General features: G+C 39.0%; 1 long non-coding RNA gene across 1 annotated transcript; it reads right to left on the bottom strand.

Annotated features, from left to right (window-relative positions):
* Window positions 1-14663: 14663 nt before the first annotated feature.
* LOC114255263 lies at window positions 14664-15582 on the bottom strand. Its single transcript, XR_003626563.2, has 3 exons — window positions 15487-15582; window positions 15245-15309; window positions 14664-14688 (listed from the first exon to the last, which is right to left on the bottom strand). It is a non-coding gene; the product is annotated as an uncharacterized LOC114255263 (long non-coding RNA).
* Between the last annotated feature and the right edge of the window lie 3660 nt (window positions 15583-19242).

A 19242-nucleotide genomic window follows, 5' to 3' on the forward strand; every position in this document is an offset into this window, starting at 1 on the left:
AAAACATATTAAAAATAAATAGCATTAATTTATTTACTTATTAATTTCATTGTTAAATTTATCTTTTTCCATAACCTTAATAATTTGATGGAAATTGCGATCTATTTAGCACTAATCTTTGAAGCGTTCAAATGATTAATTAGATGGTTAACTATATAGATCGTAATTCTAAGAAAAATTGAATAGTATACATTTATTATTCTGTTTTTGTTCAGTACATGATGAATTTCGATTTTGTGCATTTTTTGTGCGCAGTAATTGTAGACAAACAGTTATTTTTAAAAACATTATCTTTATAATAATTTTTTTTATTATCAAATAGATCTATCATTCAGGATGTTGTAATGTTGTCTGATTTCTGAGTCAACTACGACGCATCGTTCCGTAATAACATTGATACGAACGTGTTATGTTACGATTATACAATTTTTGTTGAATAACTGTAACGCCAAAACGATGTATAACAACTATATCACTTGCGTATATTACGTAACAGGTTATTTCCATGTCATATAGCACCTACATATCACAAGAATAACAATGTTAAATTACATGTAACTTCTATGTTATATTGCCGCTATAAAATGTGTTCACTGGGACCGCACTACCGCTACCGCTCTACCGCTACCGCTCTACCGCTACCGCTCTACCGCTCTACCGCTACCGCTCTACCGCTGCCGCTGCCGCTACCGCTCTACCGCTACCGCTCTACCGCTACCGCTCTACCGCTACCGCTCTACCGCTACCGCTCTACCGCTACCGCTCTACCGCTACCGCTCTACCGCTACCGCTCTACCGCTACCGCTCTACCGCTACCGCTCTACCGCTACCGCTCTACCGCTACCGCTCTACCGCTACCGCTCTACCGCTACCGCTCTACCGCTACCGCTCTACCGCTACCGCTCTACCGCTACCGCTCTACCGCTACCGCTCTACCGCTACCGCTCTACCGCTACCGCTCTACCGCTACCGCTCTACCGCTACCGCTCTACCGCTACCGCTCTACCGCTACCGCTCTACCGCTACCGCTCTACCGCTACCGCTCTACCGCTACCGCTCTACCGCTCTACCGCTACCGCTCTACCGCTGCCGCTACCGCTACCGCTGCCGCTACCGCTCTACCGCTACCGCTACCGCTACCGCTACCGCTACCGCTACCGCTACCCTACTACAGCTACAACACAACAACTACCGCTACCCTACTACAGCTACAACACAACAACTACCGCTACCCTACTACAGCTACAACACAACAACTACTACTACTACTACTACCATCACCACTACCACTACTACTACTACTAGTACTAGTACTATTATTACTACTGCTACTGCTACTACTAATCCATTTACTTACCTATTACCACCGACGAGATACTATTAAAGACCATCAGCCCTGCATACATTTTCATCATTACCATTTGGGCGCCGGGGGCGCGGGGATAATTAAAGAACGTTGATATTATCGACTGTTTACCTGCTCTGAGGATAAATTTTTGAGGATTTCATTTTATGCAATCACTGTTTTATACACAGAAATGTAGAGAAATCTTAAATTTATAATTGAAAAAGAGAAGGATAATGCAAGGTTTACAATGTCAGCAGGAGTAATGGAGTAGGAATAAGAAGTAAGAAATATGAAATGAGATTTGTCCATTTCGTTTACTGCCAGTTTTTAATTGGTCAATTGTTATATTCTTATTCCTTAAATTACTACATTATTCCTGTTGACATTGTAGACCTTGCATAAAGTAAAAATTAGCATATGAGTTACTATAAATAGAAAAATATTTTATAATTTTTTTATTATTTGAATCCTTATTTTTTATCTTTATCTATTTTTTAATTTAATTTATGTATATATAAAAATATGAAAAATATATATTATTATATAATTATTATATAATTATATTGCATTAAAAATTTTTATTTTAACTGATCAAACTTTATCATTGTTAAGGTGTGAAATTAATACTAAATAAAAAATTAAGAATTAAGATACTATAATTTTTTATAATGTTGCTTATTTAAAATTATTTAAAATTTTGACATAAATTAATTTATGCAATAATTTCGTTCATAAATATGTATGTAATTGTAACTTCTATGTAAAGTTTAATAACAATTCTGCATTGTAGATATGTCACCTCAATAATTAATATTTATATATATAAAGTGATGATATCATCACTCTAAGTATCTATAATTCTCTTTTGATTATAGAAAGTAAGATGTTTGGATAAATGCATTTATATACGAAACTTATGTAATGTATTTATTAAAAAAGTTTCATTATTATTTTCTCACTACACTTATAATTTTTTTTACATATTCTGCTGTTTGTTGTTATATTTTTTGTTAGGATTACAATAATATTATTAAAAGTTTTACATTATTTAATGTATTGCATAATTAAAAGATTACATTACATTATAACAATGACATTTTCTTTATATAACGTATGTGTTTCTATAACAAAAATATATGTATTCTATGCATATTTCTTAATTAAAATTTTTTTGCTTAAATGGATTATTTATTATTATTTTTGCAAAATATCTGTACATTTGTACCCTTTTAATTTTGCATTAAATTTTTTACTAGTTTAGAATAATTGTTATTTACTTGTTATTAATTATTCTTTATCTTTGATAGGCAGACAGTAAAATTAAACATTTAATATGTTCTTTCTATTATATGTATATATATATGTATAATAAAAAATTTATTTATTCACAATATCATTCAATTACAAATTCAATTTTTTAGATAGATTTATCTTTATCTATGAGTTGTATACTTGTGTATTTGCTTACGCATGTAATAAGACACTGGCAAATTTTTTGTTCTATTCAAATAAAATTTTATGAATTTTTTAAACACAACTTCTCAAAAGGTGCTAGGATATCTCGTGCCGGCTCTGTAGCGTGCACAGTATGTTGTCGAGTGTTTATTATTTCTTCGCGAGGCGCGACGCTGGCTGAAACGGGTACGTATAGAAATTATTTAGTGTTTCGATAAAATTGTTCTTAAACTAATTCAAGGATTCAAATAATTGTATAAAACTGTATTTAAGTGTAGTGTCACGTAGTGCTATGAGCATTAATCTACATCTCAAATGAAGTAAGTTTTTAACATTTTTTAATCTGAAGGTAGATAAAATGTCGAGTTTAATTTGTAAAGTCCGAAAGACTCATTACACTACGTGCATTTACAAAAACTGTGGCATAAAGAGTAGAAAAAATATATTGAATGTCCGATTTTATCGTCCGCCTGTTGGAGATAGAAAACGCCCATACAGCACAAAGCTCCGATTAAGCTCCCAGGGAGTTCATTTTGCTGAGCTCCCGAGAAGCTTACAAAATTCGACAAAACAAGCTCCCAGGGAGTTCATTTTGCTGAGCTCCCGAGAAGCTTACAAAATTCGACAAAACAAGCTCCCAAGGAGTTCATTTTGCTGAGCTCCCGAGAAGCTTACAAAATTTGACAGAACAAGCTCCCAGGGAGTTCGTTTTCCTGAGTTTCCGAGAAGCTTACAAAATTCGACAAAACAAGCTCCCAGGGAGTTTGTTTTGCTGAGTTTCCGAGAACCTTACAAAATTTGACAAAACAAGCTCCCAGGGAGTTTGTTTTGCTGAGTTTTCAAGAAGTTTACAAAATTTGACAAAACAAACTCCCAGAGATTGAACATATCGGGTAAATTAATGTACTGCATGTATAGTCATAAGCCGCGAGTAGTTCGCAAGATCGCCACTAGGCGATGGCACGGCGCTCTTCCTTCTCGTGAGAAAATTTACTCTAAAAGGCTTATAAAAGAAAACCATCACTCACGGCTTACCTAGCAGTTAGTACTTCACTAGCAGCAAAGTGTAATATATATTGTTTTTGTTACACGAAGAGAGTTCGTGGGCCTTCGCAACTCAGAGAGAGCTTCCGAAAATTGAGAAAATATAAAAATAAAATTTTTTCCGGCAGCTCCAATGTCCGCTTTTAAGAACTCCCTAAGAGCTTTATTTAAGCTCGCAGGGAGTTCAGAAATAATGTTTTAAGAACTCCCTGCGAGCTTCAAAATAATTCCCGTGAAGCTTTTATATAAGCTCCCTGATAATTTAATCTAAGCTCTCAGGGAGCTCCCAAAAGCGGACATAAGAGCTTCCGGAAAGCTTATATAGAAATTTCCCGGGAATTACTTTGAAGCTCGCAGGGAACTCTTAAAACATGATTTATAAACTCCCTGCGAGCTCAAGTGAAGCTCTCAAGGAGCTCTCAAAAGCGGACATAGCAGCTGCGTGCGAATCTTTTGGAAGCTTAAATGAAGCTTATGAAAAATTTTGTGAGCTCCTCGTGCTGTATGGGCGATTGATAACATGGTTAGTAAATAGCGGCTGTGATGATTTTGTGGAAGATGCAGAACTACGAAAGTTTACGATATGTAGTAGACATTTTCCACCAAATATGATCTATCCAAGTGGAAGGTTAAGAAAGAATGCAGAACCATTATTATATCCTGTCGCTTTTGAGAATGAGGACTCTGTTAATGAGAATGTACAGTGTCACAAGCATTATGCTCAAATACGCATTTTAGAAGAAAAAGTTGCACAGCAAAACGCTGAAATAACAAAGTTAAGAAAACATATTCATATATCGATATTGAAGCTTGAGACAAGAAATAAAGTTATAACTTGTTTACGAAAAAAAAAAAAATAATGACAGGTAATTTATCAGACAAAAGTCTTTTAAATGCCTTATTTCGACGAGTTCAAGGCTTTCTATTAACATTTTTAGTAATGCAACTTTTTCATAAGGAATACCATTCATATAATGACGAAGAAAAAGAGTTAGCTAAAGAAATGCATTATACTTCGCCAAGTTTGTATAGAAAAATGCGCAAAGAGCTTGGTTTTATACTACCTTCAGAAACGACCATTAAAACATGGTTTAATATTGTAGATTTATGGCCTGGAATCTGTAATTCCATGTTTCATCTTTTAAAAGCAAAAGTAAACTGCATGACTGGTAACGAACGAAATTGTATTTTACTTTTTGATGAAATGAAAATACTGATGTAGAAAATAACTTAAAACAATTATTAATAAACTCCTCTAAGTGGCGCACTATTACAAATAAAGGTCTCAAAGTTCCATCATACTTTGAAGGATTACAAATTAGTGTAAAAGCTATTTTACAATTATGGGAAGATTTAAGATGTGATGGAGTCCAATTTTTTATGACTTCAAGAGTAAATCAAGATCTGTTGGAAAATCTATTTTCAATGATACGTACATATGGTGGAACATATAATTAAAATCCAAGTGCAAAGGCTTTTCGATTACTATTACAAAAGAATATTGTGCTAAATTTATCGAAACCTGCACAATCTGCAAATTGCTTGGATGATGAAGATGAAATTTTATTTCCAAGTGCAATAACTGCATCCACATCTGCATCTGTTATTCAAACACCTGATATAGATGAATTAACAACGTCAATTAATATAGATGATTTTGAAAGTGACTTTGAAGACAATAATGATCAAAATATATCGATCAACGTTAAAAAAATTGTTCTTGACGCTTCATATTCAAATGACGAAATTTTTGAAGCGTCTGCTGTGGAATATTTTGCAGGATTTATTGCTAAAAAGTGTGTAGCAAAAACAAATTGTAAACACTGTCATGTCTCATTTATAAACGAAAATCATGAATTGAAATACGCAAAACAAATATTATGTTGTACCCCTTATTGTGAGTACGATCGCTGCCAGAGATCTCGCGAGGAAGGTATTTGGTCACTTACACCGTTATTTGTATTGAACACTTTTATTCTTGTATTCGTTACAGTGAATAGATCGCGACCCCGCAAGGCTGAGTGTCGCGTCTATGAGCTCGTTGTCCACGACTCCGCAAAGCAGAGTGTCGTGGTTGAGTATTTACAATGAGTTATATCGGCGATACACGACGCCGCAAAGCAGTGTCGTGTGTTGTCTTAGTTTGTCTACTTCGGATTGACCCCTTCCTCACCTTCTTTCGTCGGTTTATATATCCGATAATTCGATAGTTGGATCGAAAGAAGGGGAGGATTGCGTGCGGGCGTAAATCGGTCAGTATTCCAAATTATTGCTTAGACAGCAAGTGCTGTCTAAAGGGCATTGCGCTAATTGTCGAGCGGATTGTGCGAAACCTCGCGCGATGCGCTCGATGCTGATTGCTGTAGCTGACCGACTTACGTCATCGTGCTACTGACACCTTTTTTATCGTTATGAGTGTGTCACTCATAACATCCCTCCCCCCTGATAAAAAGAAAATGAGGGGACTGAATTTTCGCTGTTAGCTTAAGGCTGTATCGGGCCCTCGTATATCGGATTGCTTATAAATTTAGTTTTTCTACGCTTATTAACTATTACAATAATAATTACAATACTAATGATTACTATGGTTATTAGTGTTGCCGATCCTATTGGATACGCAATTGTCTCTATAAAGTTAGTATTGTTCGTTTGAGACGTTATTTCGTCTAAACTTTGGCTGAGTGCCATTAGTTCGTTAGAGTCTTTTATCATTTTTTGTAACTGCGATACCGGTACTGGTTTTAGTCTTCTCTTATCCTCTTCGCGGAGTCGCGAGAGATTGTAGCCGAGCACGTGAGCTACGATCTGATGCGTTGTCTCTCGTTCCGGTGTTCGTAGTATGACGAATCTTGAGGTCAGGAAACATCCAACATTCAATGTTATCTTTCCCGATCGATTGAGAGTGTGCTTTTCTTCCTGTTGATCCGTGTAGGTTATTGTTATCTCCTGCTCCTTTGCTGTCGAAAATAGTCAAGCCCTTGGCTCTGTTAGAGTTATCCAAATCGTTTCGTTTGTTACGAAGTGTCGAGTTTCGCATTTTTTATCAGTTATTTTTATATATGTTTGCACTTCGCAAGGTGCATTTTCTTGCACATGGTAGATAGGCTGACCTTGGTCGCACGTGTAGGTATCACGTTCCTGTACGCATATGCTTAGCTCGTGTTTCTTCAACACGAGGTAGTGGCGATTTGCTTTGTCAATTCCCAATGTCGGGTGTGTAATTTTCGCTATCGTGAATACGTTGCCATGTTCGTGTACAGGCAGCGGTATCACGTTGACAATATCATACTCTGGTTGAGTAATCATTGGAAATTTCAGGATCGTATATACGAAGGGGCTGCTAAAATATGCGCTTGTTTTTACGTATTTTACGATGGTTCGCCAATTTCAAAGTCCCACCTTGAAAGGGAAATGCTTTTCTTTTGCCAGCTGTAGGGTGGCTTCATCCAATTCCTGGATTATTTGATCGACAGGCAGTAGGTGCGTCATAATGGTTGCATCCTGTGTGTGTGTGAGGTATTCGATGATGTCCTCCATGTCGGTGGTTAGATCCATTATTATGACATTAATGAGTGTTAAGTATCCATTGATTTCTTCCCGTAGTAGAGTGTCGGCTTGCTTCTGGCGGATTTGGTTTGCGATTTTGGCCAGCAGATTTTTGTTGTAATTTAGTGTTTGCTCGAGGAATTTCAAGTGCCCTATTGTACTGTTTATTATCTTTAATTGATTTTTTATGACGTGGTTATTTATCCGTTGATTGTTTTGCAGCATTTTCATCTGCTCTTCTATTCTGCTCTTCTATTCTGCTCGCGTCTTCGGAGTCCATGGTCCCAAACGAGGTTTTGCCTATAGTGCCAATGGCGTTTATTAATCCTCGTTTGCTTCTAGGGTGTTCATACATGGACATTAGCCGTATCATTGTCGCCATGCCTTTCGTGTTTTCTTTACGTAGTATTGTTAGTGTGTTTTGACACATCTTCTTGGTATTTTCTGTTGTTTTCTTGCAGTATTCTTTCGCTTGTAGTGCGTGCCATCGATAGCTGATTACGTCAGTCTTGATCACTATTTTCCATGTGGATTCTATTAATTGTAGTTTTCCAATCTTTTCGAAGTACATCCCTGGCTCGTGTGCGAATTTTTCAATTTTGCATGGCATAGCATTTTTTGTTTCTGCTACTCTCGTGCAGCTCCACGTGAGGAGTCCCCTGCAACGATAGTGTAATTTTATGCGGGTTTTAATTTCGTTATTACATTTAATTCTATCGCCGTCGATGCGACTTTCTTCAGTCCGCGTCCGTTAGTTCTTCTCGTCGCTACGGTCTTTACGTTGTATCTCGCGTCATGTGTTTCCGAAAGCCTTTGTCGGACGCGTCTACCGTTCGTGATGGTGAAAAGGAAAATCCGGACGTATTTTTTTCTCCTCCCGTTAGTGACATTGAGAGTGATTACGAAGATTATTTTTTCGATGAATTTTTTGTAGTTGACGACGATTTTGCTGCTTTGACAGCTATGGATCTGTCGGCGGTGCTTCCCGCGGATGTTGAGTCTGATTCAGACTCTATTCACAGTGCTGAGACTGTAGTTTTAGTGCCACGGCCTTCGGGTGAAGAGGCGTCTTCTTTGTCTGAACAACCATCCGAAGTGGATTTCGGCTTATCTAGCCGATTTTATCAGTGACCTTGAGTGGGATCACGAAGAGATTTTTGGATTGATTATTAGTTTGGACGGTTCTTTGCCCCAGGAAGGAGGGAAACCGGACATTGAGAAGGTCGACTAGCACTTCTCATTTTCCATATATACTTTTATAGTGTTAAGTGTAGTTTTAATTAGTGAGTAGTGTTTTATTTGGGCCCTTTCTTGGCGATTTCTCTACGTTCTGGTGAGTTTTTCTTACTTGTTTTTATTTTCTTTCCTTTTTTTTTATGCTTCTATGAACGGTTTTAATCTATTTGCGTGTACGCGCGTTGACGTCCTGCCCTTTTTTATTGTATAATTTGCGTCTGAGTGTTTCTCAGTGATTACGTAGGGTCCCGTCCATTTCGTGTCTAGTTTTTTGGATCTCCCGCGGCGGAGAGTCTCATCATACAGGAGTACTTTATCTCCTGTTTTGTATTTTATTTCTTTAGTAGTTTTGTCGTAATATTTCTTGGCCTTTTGCTTTTTTTCTTTAATTTTTTCTCTCGCGATCTGGTTCGTTGCCCTTATTTTTTCCCGCAGTTCCTGTGCGTAATCCTCGTAGTTATACGTAGGATTTGGGGGTCTGCTCAGGGCTGTCGGCAGTTCGGCTTGTCTTCCGAAAATTAGCTCGAACGGAGTGAATCCAGTCGTCGTGTGGGGGGTAGTATTATACGTATGCATTGCATACGGGATCCATTCGTTCTAGTCCGTCTGCTCTTTGTTTATAAAATGTCGCAGATATTCCGCTAATGTTCGGTGCGATCTCTCAAGGATGCCGTTGCTCTCAGGGTGGTAAGCAGTAGTTTGAATTTTGTCTATCTTCAATAGCTTACACGCGTTTTTAAAGATTTCGCTTGTAAAATTTGTTTCTTGATCCGTCAGGATACATTCGGGTGTACCGTATTCTAGGACAATTTTTGTTACAAATTCCTTGCTTACCGTGTTTGCCTCTTGATTTGAAATCGGCATTGCCTTGCTGAATTTTGTCAGGTGATCTTGGAACGTTAGCAGGTATTTATTTCCATTTGCTGTCTCTGTTAGTGGTCCCACGATGTTCAGAGCGCATTTTTCGAATGGTCGGCTGGGGGTATCCGTAATTACTAACGGTATCTTATTTTTTTTAGATAATTTGTTTTTCTGGCAGAGTTCGCATTTTTTAATATGCTTTTCTACGTCTGCCGTTATTCCGGGCCAGTTATATTTTAACCGTATTCTTTTAAGGGTTCTTTCGACCCCTTGATGCCCTCCGGTGGGTGCATCATGGTATTCGTGTAATATTTGCCGCTTTTCTTTTTCTCGTGTTTCACGGCGGCCGTGCTTGACAGGGGTTCTCCGCTCAGATGGAAGACATCTTGATAATCTTTGCATAAGCGCAGGAGGGCCTGCCGTTCCTCCGAGTTGAGGTGTTGCGTTCGTAACAATTGTCAAATCCGCTCCTTTCTAGGGAGGTGAGATTTGTTTTTCGGCTCGGCGACCACGGTGTAAACCTCGTGAGGATTTTTCTCGCTTAAATCCTCTACCGTAACGACCGGTGTGTTGATCCGTATTGTCTTATTAGTGGTATTGATTACACTGATTGGACATGAAAAATTTTTTGATTTTACAAGGCATCTGCCAATGTAAACTCCTGGAGCTGGTTCTGTACGACTCCAGTTTTGTTTCGATTAGTCACGGCCCTTACAATCGTTTCGCTGTGAGGTTTTAACACGGTTTGTTGATTTGATTTAAATTTCAGAGTAACGTCTCTTATCGTTAACTTTTTCTGATTATAATCGCACGTTATTTGTTGCTTTTGTAGAAAATCTAATTCTAGGATGCCATCATATTCTAGCGGAAAATCATCCTTTACTACGTACATCGGATGCTTTATCTTATGCTTGCCTAGCTCTATGGTCGCCTGTATTTTTCTTATTGTGTAGACCTTGTGGCCTGTTATCCCGACGAGGGCTATTCTTTCATGGCGTATTTTGGTTTCGCCTTTTAAATTTTTTACTTTTATCAACGAGAGTGTGGCTCCGGAATCGAATAACATGTCGATTTTTCCTGATTTGGTCTCTCGTATTGGCAACGTGACTAAGTCAAGTCCGCTATCTTTGTGTGCGTCTCGCTTTACATGCGTAACTTGATATGCGGCGGCGGTGCCCGTCGTGCTCGAGTCATCGTCCGAGCTCTCGTCGCTACTTGCCGTATCGGCATGTTTTATCATTTTGACGGCCTTACTTGTACGTTGTTTAGCGTCTTCTTCTATTTTCCTTTTTGGCTTTGCTACCGGGCGATCCTTTTCTTTCTGTTGAGGTTGTCCATGCAGGGTCCAGCATTCGTTTCGGCTGTGGCCCGTTTTCTTGCAGTAACTGCATTGTTGTACTGCTGTATTTACTCGTGGCCGTCCTTCCGGTCGGGGTAATTCGAACCGGTTGGTGTATCTGCTGCTTCGGCAGTCTCTTCCGTCGTGTCCGATTTTTCCGCACTTTCCGCAACGGATGGTCGGAACACGGTTATTGCGTTGGGCATTTGGCATATCCCGCTTATTGCTGTTGAGGCGCGTGCTTGCCCCCTTAACTTTTTTTTCCGCACTAGCTCCTGCGATTGCTTCTTGAAGCGTGTTATATCGTTGGGCTCGAATTAATAGCTTTATTTCTTCGTGTAGCCCTATTTGGTAGTTGTAAAGGGCTTGTTTCTTGATGCTCTCAAGTATCGCCCGCTGTTCTATCGTATGGTTTTTACCTTCCTCCATGGACTCGTATAGCTCCATGGTTAAGTTGTCTACTCTTCGTCCAAATTCTTGAGCGGTTTCGTTTGACTTCTGTTTCAGGGAGTTAAATTCGAGCTGCAAATGGGCGGTGCTGCGCTTGCCCAGATATTCATTTTCTAATTCCCTTTTCAACTGGTCGTAGTTTTCTATATCGCGAGTGTGGAAATCCATCATTGCTTTGCCCTTGAATTTGGTACATAGTATCGCGTCGAGGAGTATGAATTCGTCCGACGGATGTATGTTTTTCATTGCATAGGAGCTTGCGTTCAAAAATTCTCGTACTCGTTCCCTCGAAGTTCCATTAATTTCGGGGATCATATTTCGTGCTTTCTTTAAACTTAAATGGTAAGTGTTGGTCCCGTGCTGATGTTGTACATCTCGGGGTGAGTGCCCATACGACAGATCTAACGCGTGGTTAGTAGGTTGTCGCACATTTTTGGCCGTTTCTCGCGGCGGCGGCTGTGCTTCGTTTCGGTTTCCAAGCTGGAAACAAAGCTCGCGAATTTCAAATAGCAGATCATGGAGCATCATATTCTCCATGGGGTGTATTGGTCGCCTATGAATTTGTGGCGCCGTCGGTGAACTTCCGCTTTGTTCACTCGAATTATTACGGAGCTCTTGTGCTTCCTCTTCGGGTTCTTCCCGGATTACGCGAGGCGACGCATGTGGTAGAGAGCGTGTCGACGGTCCCGCTACGTCTGTCCGCGTTGGTGAACGTGTGTCCATATTGTCGTTATTTATTAAACTAAAGTCTGGTTCCTGTATCGGGAACGCGCGTTCAGTCGTAATATTTGGCGAGTTTGCTCGACTATCCAAAAGTCAAAGTGCGTTATCAAATATATCTTCTAACGCGTCTTGAACAACGTTAAGCGCTGTATCAGTGTTTTGATTGGACATTTACGTTCGAATATAAGTGCGTGTGCTGAGTTCGCGTTTTATTCCGCGGTATCGTATGTTGCGTTGCGCTAGTGCGTTTGCATTCGTATGCCTTTGAATTACAGTAGCTATCCTAGCTATTTCTTTTACGGTAATCGCGGTTACCGGGGGTCAACCGATATTTCGCTTTAGTCGCGTTACAGTTTTATGTCGTCCTACGCTTGTTTCGCGTTACAATTTAATGTTTGTCGGACTTACATAAGTACGATGAGCTGCATGGTGCGGCGATCAGTTGAGCCTTGTCGCGGTAGGTCTCGGCGTCGTCTCGAGTTTCTCTCTTATTGCTGACGCGCTATGTACGCTCCGGCGTGGCTGGCTTCCTGGCCTGTACAGCTGATTGCTCGGTGACGCTTGGTTCCTCTTGGATCTTCTTTTTGGCAGTGCAAATCCCACCGCTGCCACCACTGTTGTACCCCTTATTGTGAGTACGATTTGGGATCGCTGCCAGAGATCTCGCGAGGAAGGTATTTGGTCACTTACACCGTTATTTGTATTGAACACTTTTATTCTTGTATTCGTTACAGTGAATAGATCGCGACCCCGCAAGGCTGAGTGTCGCGTCTATGAGCTCGTTGTCCACGACCTCGCAAAGCAGAGTGTCGTGGTTGAGTATTTACAATGAGTTATATCGGCGATACACGACCCCGCAAAGCAGAGTGTCGTGTGTTGTCTTAGTTTGTCTACTTCGGATTGACCCCTTCCTCACCTTCTTTCGCCGGTTTATATATCCGATAATTTGGTAGTTGGATCGAAAGAAAGGGAGGATTGCGTGAGGGCGTAAATCGGTCAGTATTCCAAATTATTGCTTAAACATCAAGTGCTGTTTAAGGGGCATTGCGCTAATTGTCGAGCGGATTGCGCGAAACCTCGTGCGATGCGCTCGATGCTGACTGCTGCAGCTGACCGACTTACGTCATCGTGCTACTGACACCTTTTTTATTGTTATGAGTGTGTCACTCATAACAATTAATATTTTTTCGTGCATATGAAACAAACGATGATCAAGAATTAGGACATTTATGTGTTTCTACACCAGAATATTCATTTGCATTCAAGATAATAAATGCAGTATTTGATGCAGGTTATCCTAATATTAGAGAAAATTATAACATACTAGATATTCTGTTTCCATTAATGGAAGAGGCTGTAAACACGAAATATCCAGATTGGTTTCAACATAAAACTTGCAGTATTCATCGAAAAAATCTGGCATATTATATGATAAAATTTAAAATTCAAAAAGATTTAGTTTGGTTAGGAGAACGATTAAGAATTTCAAAAAAGCATTTTCAGCATAAACTTCCACAAAAATTGAAAAATGTACAGAATCTGTAAAATATTAATTTTATATTTACTCGCGGCATTTTATGCGGATCGAGTAGAAGTTGCGGCTTTTTAAGTGGAACAATCTCAAATATTTTATACATTTATAATTCGCGGCCTTGTGGCGGATCGAATTATGGGAGACAATTAACTTGGAATTCTGTAAAATTAAAATATTAGAAACACTAAGTTAATAATAAATATTGCAGTAATGTATGAATAATGTAAGAAATAAATCAACCATGTATAAAAGAACTCCATGTTATGTGTCAATTGGCCTCCACGTGGCGTCTCCTGGAAATGTTCTACATGAGCAGCTAACAGTTGATATGCTAATCATATATGTATATATATGTGTGCGTGCGTGCGTGCGTGTGTATGTGCGTCAGTACACACACACACACACACACACACACACACACACACACACACACACACACACACACACACACACACACACACACACACACACACACACACACACACACACACACACGTATATATGTATGTACGTGTGTGCGTGTGTGTGTGTGTGTGTGTACACACACTGATTGTGAGAAAAAAATGTTAATTTGACTAAATTTCTATAAAGAATATGTATAAAAAATATACGTGAAAGGAATATGTGTAAAATATATATTTAAAAAAACTTATTTTTCTAAATATACACATAGTAATATGTGAAATAATTATTAATAATATTTCCTCCCCATCCTCCTCTTCTTCCTCTTCCCCATCCTCTTCTTCCTCCTCTTCCCCATCCTTCTCTTCTCCTCTTCCTCCTCTTCCTCCTCTTCCTCCTCTTCCTCCTCTTCCTCCTCTTCCTCCTCTTCCTCCTCTTCCTTTTCTTCCTCCTCTTCCTCCTCTTCCTCTTCCTCTTTCTCCTCTTCCTCTTGTTCCTCTTTCTCCTCTTCCTTCTTTTCCTCTTCCTCTTTTCCCTCTTCCTCTTTCTCCTCTTCCTCCTCTTCCTTCTTCTCCTCTTCTTCCTCCTCTTCCTCTTCTTTCTCTTCTTTCTTCTCTTTCACCTCTTTCATCTCTTTCTCCTCTTTCTTCTCTTTCACCTCTTTCATCTCTTTCTCCTCTTTCTTCTCTTTCATCTCTTTCTCCTTTTTCTTCCTCTTGAAATAATTTTCTCCTTACTGACCACTTGTAACTATAAAAAACATAAAAAAGATATTTATTAATTAGATTTTTTTTACGCAGATACAATTTTTAACTTAGGAAAGGTAATAAGTTAAAGTTTATGTACTTAAAAAATAACTAATTAATATTAAAAATTAAATTAAAAATGATTAATTTTTGGTTTCTTAATAAACTAGTTACAACCCAATTAACCCTAATAATGTGCAATAACTCAAAATTATGTATACAAATAATAATATAATATGTTATTATATATTACTTAATATATCATTATTATTATTACATGTAATGTTAATTTTAATCAATTTATCTATTTATCTATGTATCAATCTAAACACGTGATCTAAGATAATAAAAAAGAACCTTTAATTCATATATTCATGGCTTTTATAATAAACTTTACAATAGTTATATATTACATCTGCTTAATAAACTTTTTAAAAACAAAAATAAATTTTTTTCTGCAAATTACAGAGTTTAATAATAGTGAGTATATTATTACTACCGAGTCATGTTTGAATTCTACTGTACTATAATAGTTAAAATAAAAATTTAAAAATTCTTACTTTTCGTCTCGTTGAGCTCGTTTAGTGCTAGCTCTACTCTTTGCTTTATCAGGTATCTATCTTATCTATAAAAGATACAATACAGACAAAATTATAATTAAATATTACAATTAAATATTATAATTAAATATTACAATTAAAATACGTAGTTATAGAATAATTGCAGAAAATTAGATATGTTATGTTTTTGAAACATTCACACACACGCACGCATATGCAAGCAAGCATAAGATATACAATACCTTTCTCCGACCTCGGTTTCTTCATCGTTGTAATTGAATTTTTCTTTTAATAATTTTTTATATTTTTTTTTAAATGTTTTTAGCTGGAGTTCAACTAACTCCACACTTTTTAACTTTTCTTTTATTCTTTTCTCCATTCTGTAATTAATAGATAAATTTTGTAAAATATTATCTGTACCTCTCTCTGTGTGCGTGTGCGTAAGTGCGTGTGTGTGCGTGTGTGCGTGTGCGTGTGTGTGTGTGTGTGTGTGTGTGTGTGTGTGTGTGTGTGTGTGTGTGTGTGTGTGTGTGTGTGATCATGCGTGTATGCGTACGTGTGTACTGTATCAACACTAGCAGATCGGCGAGTATACAGACAATTGTAACATTTAAGTGGATCGCCTCTATTATTACAATCTTTTATAGCATGCATTTCAGAATAATGTCCGCATAGCTGTTCAGCCTTACAATTTTTGGCAATATGTCCAAAGTTTATACAATTATAACATTGTAATACCCCTAATATAGTCCGCGAACATACACGCCAAATACCTAATATAGATTCAATTATTACTCAATAATTTATAGCAAGAGTGATCTCCAGAATGCAACTGGTAAACTTTTTGGTATTTTTGTTAGGAAAAATGTATTTTATCTTAACCTCTTCTCTACAAACGTTATCTAAATTTTGAGCAATTAATTTATCTCTGATATTATCAACAGTCATATCTGTGGGCACTCCGTGTACTATCCGAGTCATATCAATCGTGGATTGAGTCTTATACTCTCAGTGATCATAAGACCAGCTTTAACAAAATCCGGATGATTTTTAATTCTATCCATATTAGGCTTATCCGCATTTATTCTAATGGAATTGCTAGGTCAAAAGCAACTTATTTATTTTAAGAGCTCATTGTGCCGGTTTAAATGCGTTAAATAGAGCCTCTTTTGTATCTTTAGAAGATTTAAATCTATCCGAATTCTGTTCATACGGTACAACAAAAAAATTAGTAGTATTTGGAATATCTACTTTATTGCCCTTAGACATTTGAATCACTGATTTCAATTTAGCATTACCAATAACGTTCGTATACGTTTTTCTATTACTTGTTATCGTTGAATTAACAGTATTAAGATTACACTGCGATTTAATATCCGACATCATACCTACTATTACATTTTTAATGTCTTTAATAGTGTGGCGGTCTTTCGCCACTCCAGTCAGCGCGCCTACGCTATTGCGCGCTCATCACCTACGCTGCTGCGTCAACCGCCGCGCGCTCACCGCCCACACCGCGCGCCGCCGCGCTTATCATCACGCGCTCGCTAGCCGACAGAGCGGAGCACTCAGGAGTAAGATGCAGCGGCTCTGCTATATAAGGACCACCCGCAGCGCGGATAATCTAATCTAAAATCAAGATTCATTAGCGAAGAGAATACTCTGGTATATTAGATATTCTCTTAGCAGCAGTTTTTTGGTTACGACGGGCCTCCACCTCAAAGTGTGCTCGTCGAAAACAATACGGGCCTCCTTCTCAGAGTGTGCTCGTTACCCGGGCCTCCCTTATCGGGAGTGTGCTCGGTGGCTTCTCTCGAGTGAGCTCGACGACTGGGCCTCCTGCCGGAGTGCGCTCGGCGGACCTCGACGGCAACATCCTGCCTCGACGAAGAAAGACCTCCTGGCCGGCTCAGCCAACAGAGCGGCCGCCGTCTCGGATCGACACGAGGACACCAAGGCTCGACCTGGGGGAAACCCGACTGAAGTGGAAGCTCATCACCTGGGACCTTCCGCCTATTCCTCGGAACAGGACTCCACGCTTCTTGCAGAGCACGGTGGAAACGCAGACTACACCGACCAGGCTGAAAGCCGACGCCAGCGTTCAAGCCAAGTTTCCAGGCGGTTCAATAATTATGCCAAAGTACTTTATTATTTCTACGCGCTCAATCTCATTTCCATCCAAACATCTCACAATAATATTGCCTCTCAATTCTTTCCTTATACCTCTAACTAACATATATTTTGTTTTTCCCGCATTCATCTTCAGTTTATTAATATTCATCCATTCCTCCACTACGTTAAATGCAATATTCAATTTCCTCTCTACCTCCGCACTACTCTCACCTGTTACATATATTAAGGTATCGTCCGCAAACATTTTTATATTACGCACATCCGAGCAAACGTTAACAATATCATTCATATATATTATAAACAACAATGGTCCCACTACCGAACCCTGTGGCACTCCGTATTCCGTAGTCAGTAGCTTAGACCATCTATCATTAAATTGAACTTGTTGCATTCTATCTTTTAAGTACGACCTAAACCATTCTAGAACTGTTCCTGTAATACCATACTGGTATAATTTCTCTAATAATCTTCCTCTATCAATTGTCTCGAAAGCCCGTTTAAGATCTACAAAAATAACTCCTACTATTTGTCTCTCACTAATAATCAATTTCCATTCATCTATAACTGTTTGAATTGCTGTTTCACACGAATAATTTTTCCTAAAGCCCGACTGATGTTCCGTTATAATATTATTACTTTCTAGGTAGACCTCAAATTGCTTTTTAACTATTATCTCTAATACTTTTTCATATATTGATAATATATTGTAACGCGCGCGCTTGCGGAAAAGGAATAAGACACACTCTCTCTAACTGAAAGAAACGAACAGCTTTATTGCAATTAACACAAAGCATCTCTACAAGCTCGAGGTTGCTCTCAGACTGTTTTATTCCTTGTTTATTCCCGTTGCCCCGGCTCTTGACAGCTGACCGCCGCCGCCGATCGATATTCCCGATCCGATAGCTGACTCGCGATCGCAGAGTATACCGGGCAGCGCACGTAACACTGCCCTCTCTCTTAAAGATTGTCGTCCCGACAATCCGGAAGACAATTCGACGCGTCTCTTTGAGTAGACGCCTCAGGATTCCTAGACGATTTCCTGCCCTCCACGTGCAGTTGCAGCGAGTACAATGGGCCACGTCCATCCGAGCTCGCCTCCTCTTGACTGGAAACTCTCATGCGTCTTCCCTCGAAGGCTCCTGCTGATTAGGCTCCTTCGCAGAGACTCTTATGCCCGATTCCAGTTTTTCGCTGCCCGTGCTCTTCCATCTTGAGCCTTGAGCACTTCTCGCTTTTTACTTCTCTCTTCAGGATCAGAGGGGGAAATAATTTCCGTGGACCCAACGCTTTTTAAAGCTCTCTGTCCTCTGCCTCGGCATTTGCCCAAAGTCCCACGGGAAAACCACGGTCAAAAACCGTGTAAGAGGCAGACTTGAGAAAACATCCCAGATTAAAAATTCAGTTTCTCTCTTCTTCCCAGCTTACTTTAATGAAACTGAAACAAAACGAAAGAACAAACAAACGCAGAAAAATCAACAGTTTTAACTCTTTCTTTAGAACAAAACAAAAACATTCTTCCCCTTCCTTCACGTTCGCGTACAGGCTCAGGCTTGTTTCGGCTTCGTAAAGAAGATTCTAAGACTAATTTCTTTCCTGAAAAAGAGCTAAACGGTTTGCATGAACGACTTTATTTTTAAAGCGGGAAGATTTCTCTATACAATATAAAACATCTCCAAGTTTTTTCTTAATTTTCCAAGGTCCCTCCCAAGAACTCTGCAATTTCGGGGCCCTTCCTGCCACTCGTCTAGGATTAAAGAACCAGACCTTTTGTCCCGGCTCATAAAGCACTCGCCTAGTTCGTTGATCATACCAGAATTTCGCATTCCGGGAACTGATGCGAAGACGCTGACGGGCGAAACAATGGA

The sequence above is a fragment of the Monomorium pharaonis genome, chromosome 9 (genome assembly GCF_013373865.1).
Source record: "Monomorium pharaonis isolate MP-MQ-018 chromosome 9, ASM1337386v2, whole genome shotgun sequence".
Taxonomy (NCBI): Eukaryota; Metazoa; Arthropoda; class Insecta; order Hymenoptera; family Formicidae; genus Monomorium; species Monomorium pharaonis.